This window comes from Macaca thibetana, chromosome 7 (genome assembly GCF_024542745.1).
Source record: "Macaca thibetana thibetana isolate TM-01 chromosome 7, ASM2454274v1, whole genome shotgun sequence".
In the NCBI taxonomy this organism is placed as follows: domain Eukaryota; kingdom Metazoa; phylum Chordata; class Mammalia; order Primates; family Cercopithecidae; genus Macaca; species Macaca thibetana.
In genome coordinates this window covers 76361056-76374227 of record NC_065584.1, presented here as the reverse complement: position 1 = coordinate 76374227, position 13172 = coordinate 76361056, and positions in this window count along the sequence as shown.

The window sequence follows — 13172 nt, the reverse complement described above, 5'->3', positions numbered from 1 at the left end:
GAGGTAAAGTGACTTGCTCAAGGTCACATACTAAGTCAGTGGCAGAACTGAGACTAACAACCTCTTACCTCGAGTCATGTGCGTTTTCCCACTACACCCAGCGTTTTAAATGTAATTTTTCAAGTTTCATTTTGAATCAATCTCCAGCTTACAAAAAGGTTGCAAGTATAGTACAAAGAACTTTTTTTTTCTTGAATTGAGATTAAATTGCTGACACCATACCACATTGTCCCTAAGCACCTTCTACATAATCACAATTAACCATCAAAATCAAAACATTTACGTAACTCAGCGTTTTACCAATTTTGTCCCAATAATGTTGTTTATGGTAAAAGATTCCGTTCGGAATCAAGCATAGTATTTACTTATGTATCTCCTACTCTTCAAACTGGAACTCTCGGTCTTGTTTTGCCTTTCATATTCTTGACACTTTTAAAGATTCCTGGCCAGTTATTTTTGTAGAATGGCCTTCACTTTGGGTCTGTCTGATATTTACTCGTGATTACATTCAGCTAGGTATGACAGGACTTCAGAAGTCTTGCTGCTTTCTTCTCATGGCATCCTATCAGGTGGCACGATTTAACTTCTCTCATTACAGATGTTTACTTTAATAAGGTGATGTCTGTTAGGCTTCTCCAGTGTGGTTACTTTTTTTCCCCCCTTTGTAAATTAATAAGTATTTTGTGAGGGAGACTCTGAAACTCTTTCAAGATATTTGTAAATATCTTGTTTCTTATCTTCAATTAATGTATTTATATTAATTAGTATGGATCCAGAGGTTTCTATTTGTTAAATGACTTATAATCTGTTTCTTTCTCTCTTTTCTCTCTTTTTTTTTTTCTTGAGACAGGGCCTCCTTTGTTGCCCAGGCTGGAGTGCAGTGGCTATTCATAGGTCGATAATGCAATAATGGTGCACACTACAGTCTTGAACTTCTGGGCTCATGTGATCCTTCTGCCTCAGCCTCCCAAGTAAGTAGCTAGGACTACAGGCATGCACACCACCACACCCAGCCAATATTCTGTCTCTATCATTATTTATTTTGATGCTCAATTATCCCAAGTTTGGTGGGTAGGGGCCCCATTCATTCTAGCTTCTGTGATGTGTGTGTGTGTGTGTTCAATTTTTTTTTTTAAGACAAGAAGACAAGGTCTCACATTCATTCTAGCTTCTGTGTTGTGTGTGTGTGTTTATGTGATTATTTATTTATTTATTTATTTATTTTGAGACAAGAAGACAAGGTCTCACTCTGTCACCCAGGCTGGAGTGCAGTAGTCTGATCATGGCTCACTGCAGGCTCAACCTCCTAGGCTCCCAGGTGATTCTCCCACCTCAGCCACTCAAGTAGCAGGGACAATGGACGTGCCACTGTTCCTGGCTAATTTTGTTTGTTTTTGTAGAGAGAGAGTTTCACCATTTTGCCCAGGCTGGTCTTGAACTCCTGGGCCCAAGTGATCCACCCACCGTGGCCTCCCAAAGTGCTGGGATTGCAGGTGTGACCCACTGTACCTGGACTTAAATTTTTTTTTTTTTTTGAGACGGAGTCTTGCTCTCTCACCCAGGCTGGAGTGCAATGGCGTGATCTCAGCTCACTGCAACCTCCGCCTCCCGGGTTCAAGCAATTCTCTTGGCCTCAGCTCCTGAGTAGCTGGGATAACAGGTGTGTGCCACCATGCCTGGCTAATTTTTGTATTTTTAGTAGAGATGGGGTTTCACCATGTTCGTCAGGCTGGTCTCAAACTCCTGATCTCATGATCTGCCCACCTCGGCCACCCAAAATGCTGAGATTACAGGCATGAACTACTGCGCCTGGCCCCGGCCTTAGATTCTATAAACATTTTGTTGTAAAATATTTTTAAAATGCAGAATAATTAAAAGAGCTTTAAATACCATATACACACAATCCAGATTCAAAATTAACAGGCTACCATTCTGTGCCCTTTTGACACATCCCCATCATTCTTTCGGCACTCCCCTAGTCACTAGGGCAATTAGATGTTTCAGACTCATCCTGCTCCAGCCTTGGATGTAATTATTTATTCAGGAGTCCTGATTCCTTATAGTGGCGAATGGTATTTAGCACTAGGTATGCTCACTGCTATTGAGTGTCCATAGACCAGACTGTCTCAGTGGATGCAGTTAGGGAATATTTATACATTCATACACACACACAGCACATCTTTATTTGTATCCTTACACACATGTTTACAGCTATATTTCTTTAACAATATATATTGAAAAATCATGTGTTCACAGTAAAACCTCCAATCCAGCATCATACAGTTCATTCTAGTTTCTGCCCTTCTACATTTATAACTACTTTCTCCTACAGAGAGAAGCCTGGCTCCCATTATCCTTGAGATATTTACTTATTTGAACAACCCTGCTATGTGTGAGCAATCATCCATAACTGCCATCTATTCCTTTGGAGGATACTGCCCTTACCCCACTAAGGTTCTGAAAGCCCCAAATTAGCCATCTCAAGCCCCTCTCTCATCTTTCTTTCCTTACCATCACTCCCACACCCTGTGATCATGCCTAGCCCATAAACCCTGCCCACCCTGCTCACACCCAAACATCCCCTGCCAAGCATCCCCCTTACCTCACTTTATATAGATTAGACAGAGACACACACTATATATAATCATATATATTAGTTACCTATTCTTATACATACATACAATATATAGATTAGTTACATATCTCATGTATTCATAATTTTTATAAAACCCTATATACACACACTATATATGTTATATATCATATATATTTGTTGTATATATTACTTACAGTACTAAAACATGTATCATAGTGTGTGTGTATATCATGTATATATATAATGTGTATATATACAGTGTGTATATGTATATGTAAAGAATAATATGCAAGATATATATTGTGTCATGTATACAGGGTATTGTAAAGTACCCTAAAAAAGGAACAAAACTATTATAGGATCCTGAAGGAGAGAGCAATTACTGTGAAGTGCAGTTGGGAGGCTCATGAAGGGTTTAAAGAGATGACATTTAAAATGGGCTTTGAAGTATATATAAGGATGGATGAGTAGAATATATGTTATTAGATATTGAAAAAACTCTGGAAGATAGTTTTAGCAGGCTCAAAGCAGAGAAAGAAATTCATTTTGCCTAAGTACATGGTACAAGAATAACAACATTAGAATTTCAGAATTGTAAGGGATATTATGTATCATTGAGTCCAACCAATAGTTTCACAAAAGATTCAAAGATGGCTCCAGACTTTAAGCTAAGTGACTAAGAGAATGAAATTAGAAGGTGGAATTTGGAGGGGAAAATGATTAGTTTGATTTTAAACATGTCACATTTGAGGTGACAATAAGGCATCCAAGGGGAAATGAGGGACTATAGCTTAGAAGAGGGGTCAGAGCTAGAGAAGAGGAGTCAGAGATAGAGATGTAGAATCCGAGTTTTTCCACCTGGCGCTAACAACTGACAGCACTCTTAAACAAACACCAATGTTATTATCTTAACCAAATGGAAATGTGTCCCACTGTTCAGCTACCATTATACTTTGATTATACTTTAATTTTAAATTGAAATTTTCAGTCACAATAAAGAAGAAGCTGTATTATAGGTAGCAGAAAGAACATAGCTTTGGAATTGGTGACTTGCATTCAAATTCTAATTACACCACTTAGTAGGCATTACCTAGGGAAAATCACTTCATATCTCAGAAGCTCAATTTCCTCACTTGTAAAATGAGAATACTACCTCCTTCCTTGAGGTGTTCTCAGGATTTGAGATATAATATATAACTAGCATGTTATATATTACATACAGAAGGTGCTCATCAGATATTTGATGAAGGAATGGAGAATTTGATATACTTCCTACTTATTTTATACTTACCACTATAAAGCATTATACTGCATTTTCTAGGCTTTGTATAACAAAACAATTTTCCCACAAATAAATGAAACATTTTTAGAAGTATAACAGTTGGTATTTAATGGTATATGTAAAAATAATGAAGTAAGCCAGTGGTTACCCATTTAACTTGCTGTGTGATATCCTGCTATAATTTATTGTTCAAATATAACCAATTCAATGATTTTAGGTTCCAACTAGCATATGTTTGGGAAACTGAAAATGACAGATTACCTTTAAGATTACTTCTATTTCTGAAATCGTGAAATTCAATGATGGTAGAACAATATTACCCAACAATGGAATTCTAGTGTACCCATGGAACTCTAGCGTCCTCCTCTTGATTGTACCCCTAAAGAGGTTAATAGGAGTTAAGGAGAATGCCTTAAAAAGGCATTCTTGGCCGGGCGCAGTGGCTCATGCCTGTAATCCCAGCCCCAGCACTTTGGGAGGCTGAGGTGGGCGGATCACGAGGTCAGGAAATCGAGATCATTCTGTCTAACACGGAGAAACCCCGTCTATACTAAAAATACAAAAAAAAATTAGCTGGGCGTGGTGGCGGGAGGCTGAGGCAGGAGAATGGTGTGAACCCAGGAGGCAGAGCTTGCAGTGAGCAGAGATCATGCCACTGCACTCCAGCCTGGGCAACACAGCGATATTCTGTCTCAAAAAAAAAAGCATTCTTAAATAAGTCTGAAAAGCACTACATATTAATATATTACAGCCATTTCTTAGAGAGTCATTATGTATATTAGTGGGCTGCATTTGATGCAATGTTTCACAAACTTATTTGGAATATAATATATTTTTTAAAGGAATGCATATTAATAACTTTTAGAATGAATGTTCCTGGGATCAGACTTTGGAAAATGTAGCTTTGGAAGTTTGTTATTAGTCATCACTCCAGTCATGCCAGGTTACTCAATGTTGATGGAACCACTGAGGACACTAGGCTTCACATGTGGCAAGCTCATGTCACAAAATTCATGGGTAGGCACAGCTTCCACTCTGTTGATTTCAATGTGATCTGAAGCCTGAGATGACACTGATACCCTACTCTAACAAAAGATCTGCTGGCCCTTTGTGATACAGCTTTCCACTTTGTAGTCTATCAAGCATTATTTGTCAATATACTGCTGAGCTTGCTATAATCTGTGACAGCTTTTAGCACTAAATTTCTAATGAGAACTTTTGGCAATGGATAGGATTTCCCCCAGTAGCAAACTACTACTATAAATATTAGTTCAAGAAGTGCTTAAAAACAGAGTAGCAGATCGTGACCTATGATGGCAAGTAAGAGCAAGTCATTTAACCTGGAAAGAAGCTGTTAAACTCAGGGCTGGTGCTTCTAAGCAGGAATACTGAACAAAGGTAGATCTGCAACTATGTATTTGATAACCCTTGACACTAGAAATGACTGCAACTGTGTTCATACCTAACAAGGACTCTTAAGGCCCCTCCCAAATCCTCATTCTCTGATCAGATGAAGAAATACAGTGCTTTACGTGTGCATAAGCTTTATGGTTTTGTTCCAAACTTGCTGTAATATTTTATAAGAAAGCCACTTAACCTCTTTGGACTGTGTTTTTCTCCTATGGAAAATGAACATGTTGTATTACGGGGTCTCTTAGGGGTTATCCTCTGATTTTATCTTTTTGTTGTTGCTGTTTGTTTATCCTCTGATTTTATGAAAATCATTCTTCTAGTTTTCATAAAAAAGGGAATGAGACTTCAGGAAGTCAGTGTTAAGATGCTGTAAACTGGGGTAGGAGAGAAGACCCTGGAGATCTCCTCTGGCTATTGCTTTAATATAGTTTTCACCTTGAAAGGCAGGAGGGATGTGACCCTGAAAGAGTGAGCAGGAAGGTTCCAGTGGAGAGGGGGAAGATTAGGCAGCAACACACCTGCAGTGGCCAGGGACAGCAGGTTCTGGATAATAGAATCCGTAGCAGACTTTTAAGAAGTGGGAAGGAGGTGTTTGTGGGGAATCAATAAAAGTAGGGCTAAAAGGAATTAAAAGAAAGTCCTTGGTCTGCTCATCCATGTTTCCCTGCCAGAAAGTCCCTGATGAGAACCACAGGAAACACTATCATAAGCCAAATTAATCACAAAGTTTATCTCTCAAGGTGAAGAAGCAAAAGTTAATGACCTTCCAGCTGAGTTCTAAAAATGAGCCAAAACTCGGAGAATGGGATAGGTCAAGCCAGAGCTAGGACTGAGGAGGAGGGCCATGTTAATTAACTATTATACAAACCCTCAACTTCTGCCACAAGCTCTTTAGGAAAGTCAACTGTTTTACATGCTGACAGGTAACTGAAGAAAGTAAGTTAGTGCTTTTATTCAGGGTGCTTCATTCTTTAGGAGTAGCATATAAGGCCCCCCACAGAACTCCTATTCACCAGTTGTATATATATTTGATATGAAAACTAATGATGGATGATCATCCACTTCAAAGTTAAATGTTAGAATAGTAATCACACAAGACAACATTAAGACCCAAATAATTTGTAATAAGATTCATAATTTAAGATTATTTGTCAGCCAGGCATGGTGGCTCACGCCTGCAATACCAGCACTTTGGGAGGCCGAGGTGGGTGGATCACAAACTTAGGAGTTCAAGACCAGCCTGGCCAACATGGTGAAACCCTGTGTCTACTAAAAATACAAAAGTTAGCCAGGCGTGGTGGCACACACCTATAGTCCCGGCTACTTGGGAGGCTGAGGCAGGAGAATTGCTTGAACCTGTGAGGCAGAGGTTGCAGTGAGCCGAGATCACACCACTGCACTCCAGCCTGGGTGACAGAGCAAGACTCTGTCTCAAAAAAAAAAAGATTATTTGTCTAATTCAAGAAATTGAACTTACCCAGCAAGCTGGTTCTACATAGTTGATAAATAGTATTGTTGTGGAATTATTTTATATATAAGGAAAAACTATATACCTATTATAAAAATACCTATAGAAATTATCATCAGTTACTATGTTTATGTATGTAGATCTATTATTATCTTCTTTGGGACATATGATTCTCGAAGCGAATTCTAATAAAAATTAGTTCATATATCAAACTTCTTGTTTAGCTACAAACTTAAAGGAGAAAACCTTATCTAGATGCAAACATTTAACTGACCAGTATGAACAATAGCTAGAAATTAAATTATCCATGTAATTTGGTTAAGGTAATCAGTGGAACCAGAGTCATAGATCAGGAAGAAAAAGAAAAATGTTAATAATATGGAATAGAATTATATACTCTTGAATTCAATTTGCCAGCCTATAAGCATTCACAGACCAGAGCACAAATCCACTTATAAACCATACTTGCTTATCTTAATAATATTTTATTGACTTACGCATTTTCTCCTGTTGTTTGCTTCCTTTCCCTTATATTGTCTGAGGCCAAAGTCAAGAAAGACATTTTCTTAAATATATGATAAAATATTAAGTTTTTAAAAAGCAAAATATTAAATTCCTTTATGCTAACTGAACTATATTAAAATATGTGTATGGTTATGAACAACAATTATAATAAATAAAAATGAAATAATTACATTTGAATCATGAGATTAGGAGCTCTTTTAGCTTTTCAATATTTGTAGTTATTATACTGCCTTTTTTATAAAAAGAAAAAGGGCAAAGCATTTTTTAAAATTTTCTCTTTGTAATTTGCTGATGCAATTTTTCCTCCTTTGGAAAAGTACTTGATACAGAGTAAGTGCTCAATGTAAACTTGTTGAGTAAGTATACAAAATGGCAACTAAAATTGCTGGCAGATTTCCTTTAGGGAGAAGCCAAATGATGGCACTCGCCATGCTGAGGTAAGGATAAAATAAGTCAGGATTTACTCATCCACCTGGCCAGGGGCCTCCAATTGCCTATCTTTGCTTCCTTGAGCTGGAATTAGAGATTTATTAGGAGGGTATCCACATAATTTAGTGTCCATGGGGACAGTTCTTAGAGCAAGAAGAGACCTATTAAACATGCTGCTGGGTTCTTAGATATAACACCTAAAACAAGCAACTAAAGAAAAAAATTGATAAATCAGACAATCAAAATTCAAAACCTTTGTAATTCAAAGGACATTATCAAAAAAATTAAAAGATAACTCACAAAACAGAATAAATTATTTTCAAATCATTTATTAGATGAGTCTAGTACCTAAAATATAGAGCAGAACTTTTTTTTTTCTTTGTTTTTTGTTTTTTTGAGACAGAGTATTGCTCTGTTGCCCAGGCTGGAGTGCAGTGGCAGGATCTTGGCCCACTACAACCTCTGCCTCTTGGGTTCAAGCGATTCTCCTGCCTCAGCCTCCCAAGTAGCTGGAATTTCAGGCGCTCGCCACCACACACGGCTAATTTTTGTTTTTGTTTTTGTTTTTTTTTTGAGACGGAGTCCCACTCTGTCGCCCAGGTTAGAGTGCAGTGGCACCATTCCTGAGTAGCTGGGACTACAGGCGCCCACCACCATGTCCGGCTAATTTTTTTGTATTTTTAGTAGAGATGGGGTTTCACCGTATTAGCCAGGATGATCTCGATCTCTTGACCTTGTGATCTGCCCGCCTCGGCCTCCCAAAGTGCTGGAATTACAGGCGTGAGCCACCGCGCCCAGCCTAATTTTTGCAGCTGTAGTAGAGAGAGGGTTTCACCATGTTGGCCAGGCTGGTCTAAAATTCCTGACCTCAAGTGATCCATCCTCCTCGGCCTCCCAATGTGCTGGGATTACAGGCGTGAGCCACCACACCCAGCCTGAAAAGACTCTATTTATGTATTTATTTTTTAAGAGATAGGGTCTCATTCTGTCACCCAGGCTGTTGTGTAGTGGTACAATCATAACTCACTACAGCCTCAAACTCCTGGGCTCAAAGGATTCTCCCACTTGAGCCTTCTGAATAGCTAGGACTACAGGTGCATGCCACTACATCTGGCTAAGTTTTTTTTATTTTTGTAGAGATGGGGTCTATGTTGCTTGGGCTGGTCTCGAATTCCTGGCTTCAAGTAATCCTTCTGCCTTGGCCACCCAAAGTGTTGGGACTATAGGCGTGAGTCACCAAAGAACTCTTATAATCAACAATAAACCCAATTTAAAAATGGGCAGAAGATTTGAATGAATATATCTCCAAAGAATATATGCCAAATGGCCAATAAGCACATGAAAATATGTTCAACTTTGTTAGTCACTAAGGAAACAAATGCATAGCAAAACCACTGTGAGATACCACTTCACACCCACTATGATGACTATAATTTTTTAAAACTGGAAAATAAATAGGTGTTGGTGAGGAAGTGGAGAAACTGGAGCTCTCATATACTACTAGCAAAAGTGTAAAATGATACAGTTGTTTTGGAAAACATTTTCGCAGTTTCCCAAAGAGTTAAACATAGAGTTACTATATGACCTGCCAATTCTACTTCTAGGTATATACTCAAGAGAATTAAAAACATATATCCACACAAAAACTTGACCTTGAATGTTCATAGCAAAATTATTCCAAAAAGTGGAAACTATGCAAATGTCTGCAGGCATACCTCGTTTTATTGCACTTCACCTTATTGTGCTTCACCTTTTTTTTTTTACAAATTGAAGGTTGTGGCAACTCTGTGACAAGCAAGTCTAATGGCACCATTTTCCCAATAGCATATGCTCACTTTGTGTCTCTGTGTCACATTTTGGTCATTCTTACAATATTTCAAACATTTCCATTATTATCAGTTATGGTGATCTGTTATCACTAATCTTTGATGTTAGTATCATAATTGTTTTGGAGCATCGCAAACTGTGCCCACAGAAGATGGCAAACTCAATAAATGTATGTGTTCTGACTGCTCCGCCAACCAACCATTCCCACATCTCTCTCCCTTTCCTTGTGCTTCACTGTTCCCTGAGACATACAATATTGAAATTAGGCCAATTAATAACCTTGCAATGGGCTGTAAGTGTTCAAGTGAAAGGATGAGTCACATATCTCTCACTTTAAACCGAAAACTAGAAATAAATTAAGTTTAGTGAGGAAGACATATCAAAAGCCAAGACAGGCTGAAAGCCAGGCCTTCTAGGCTAAACAGCCAAGTTATGAAATGTAAAGGGAAAGTTCTTGAAGGAAAATAAAAGTGCTATTCCAGTGAATACACAAACTATAAGAAATCCCAGCACTTTGGGGGGCCAAGGTGGGCGGATACCAAGGTCAAGAGATTGAGACCATCCTGGCCAACATGGTGAAACCCCGTCTCTACTAAAAATACAAAAGGTAGCTGTGTGTGGTAGCACGTGCCTGTAGTCCCACCTACCCAGGAGGCTGAGGCAGGAGAATCACTTGAACCCAGGAGGCAGAGATTGCAGTGAGCCGAGATCGTGCCACTGCACTCCAGCCTGGCGACAGAGTGAGACTCCGTCTAAAAAAAAAAAAAAAAAGCAAAAGAGGCTGAGTGCAGTGACTCATGCCTATAATCCTAACACTTTGGGATACGGTAGCAGGCAGATTGCTTGAGCCTAGGAGTTTGAGACCAGACTGGGTAATATGACAAGATCCTATCTTTACAAAAAAAAAAAAAAAAAAAAAAAAATTAGGTGTGGTGTTGCATGCCTGCAGTCCCAGCTATTTGGGAGGCTGAGGTGGGAGCATCACCACTTCAGCCTGGGAAATCGAGGATACAGTGAGCTATGATCACACCACTGTACTCCTGCCTGGGTGACAAAGTGAGACCCTGTCTCAAAGGAAAGAAAAAAGAAAGCAAAACAATGTTATTGCTGATATGGAAAAAGTTTTAGTGGTCTGGATAAAAGAGCAAACCAGCCACAACATTCCCTTAATCCAAAACAAGGCCCTAATTCTCTCCAATTCCATGAAGTTTGAGAGAGAGAAGAAGCTGCAGAAGAAAAGCAGGAAGATGGCAGAGGTTGGCTTTTGAAGTTTAAGGAAAGAAACCATCACCATAACATGAAAGAGAAAGGTGAAGCAGCAAGCACTGATGTAGAAGCTGCAGCAAGTTCTCCAGAAGACCTAGCTAAGGTTATTGATGAAGGTGGCTGTATGAAACAACAGACTTTCAACGTGGACACAACAGCCTTCTAGTGGAAGAAGATGCCATCTAGGATATTCATAGCTAGAGAGGAGAACTCAATGCCTCACTTTAAAACTTCAGAGGACAGGCTGACTCTCTTGTTAATGGCTAACGTGGCCAGTGACTTTAAGTTAAAGCCAATGCTCATTGACCATTCCAAAACTTCTAGGGCCCTTAAGAATGATGCTCAATCCACTCTTCCTGTGCTTTATAAATGGAACAAAACAAAACCTACAAGACAGCATGTCTGTTTACAGCATGGTTTACTGAATATTTTAAGCCCACGGTTGAGATCTACTGCTCAAAATGAAAGATTCCTTTCAAAGTATTACTGCTCATTGACAAAGCATCTCATCACCCAACAGCTCTGATGGAGATGTACAAGGAGATGGATGTTTTCCTACCTGCCAACACAATATCCATTCTGCAGGTCATGGATCAAGGAGTCATTTTGATTTTCAAGTAGTCTTATTTAAGAAATACATATTATAAGACTACAGCCATCATAGATAGTAATTCCTCTGATGGATCTTGGCAAAGTCAATTGAAAATCTTCTGGAAAGGATTCACTATTCTAGATGCCATTAAGAACATTTGTGATTCATGGGAGGAGGTTAAAATGTCAGTATTAACAGAAGTTTGGAAGAGATTGATTCCAGCTCTCACGGATGACGTGGAGGGACTCAAGACTTCAGTGAAGGAAGTAACTGTACATGTGATGAAAATAGCAAAAGAACAAGAATTAGAGGTGGAACCTAAAGATGGAACTGAGTTGCTGCAATCTCATGATAAACTTGAACAAATACAAATTAAGGAGTTGCTTTTTTTTTTTTTTTTTTTTTTTGTTAACAGAGCCTCCCTCCATCGCCCAGGCTGGAGTGCAATGGCACAATCTTGGCTCACTGCAACCTCAACCTCCCAGGTTCAAGCGATTCTCCTGCCTCAGCCTCCAGAGTAGCTGGGACTACAGGTGCATGCCACCATGCCCAGCTAATTTTTGTATTTTTAGTAGAAACGGGGTTTCACCATGTTGGCCAGGCTGGTCTCAAACTCCTGACCTCATCATCTGCCTGCCTTGGCCTCCCAGAGTACTGGGATTACAGGCATGAGCCACCATGCCCGGCCAGGAGTTGCTTCTTATGGATGAGCAAAGAAAGTAGTTTCCTGAGATGTTATCTACTCTGTGAGATGCTAAAAACATTGTTGAAATGACAACAAAGGATCTGGAATATTACATAAACTGGTTGATAAAGCAGTGGCAGGGTTTGAGATCATTGATTCCAGTTTTGAAAGAAGTTCTCCTGTGGGTAAAATGCCATCAAACAGCATCACATGTTGCAGAGAAATCTTTCATGAAAGGAAGAATCAATTGATATGGCATACTCCATTTTTGTCTTATTTTAAGAAATTGCCACAGCCACCCCAACCTTCAGCAACTACTACCTTGATCTGTCAGCAGCCACCAACATCAAGGCAACAAGACCCTCCACCAGCAAAAGAATTACAACTTGCTGAAGGCTCAGATGATCATTAGCATTTTTAAACAATATTTTTAAATTTAGGTATGTACATTGTTTTTTAGACATAATCTATTGCACACTTAATAGACTACAGTATAGTGTAAACATAACCTTTATATACACTAGGAAACCAAAAATTTATGTGACTCCTTTTATTTTGATGATCTGGAACTGAGTCCACAGTATCTCCAAGGTATGCCTATATTGACTGATGAATAAACAAAATGTGGTATAGCCATACAATGGAATATTGTTCAGTTACAAAAAGGAATAACATTCTGCTACATGCTACAACATAGATGAACCTTGAAAATATTATGCTAGGTGAAAGAAGTCAGACACAGAAAGACAAGTATTATATGATTCCATTTATATAAAATGTCCAGGATAGTCAAATCAATAGAGACCAAAAGTAGATTAATGGTTGACAGAGGCTGAAGGTAGGGAGGAAATGGAGAGTGACTTTAATGGGTACAGGGTTTCTTTTTAGATAATGAAAATGTTCTGGAATTAGTGGTGATGCATAACCTTGTACAACCTTTTTGCAATATAGTACAGTAAGACAATATTGTACAATCTTGTTTATATACTAAAAGCCATTAAATTACACACTTTAAAGTGGTGCATTTTATGGCATGGGAAGTGTATATTAAAAATAAGTCAATATTCCCTAGCAAGCTGACTAAAAAAT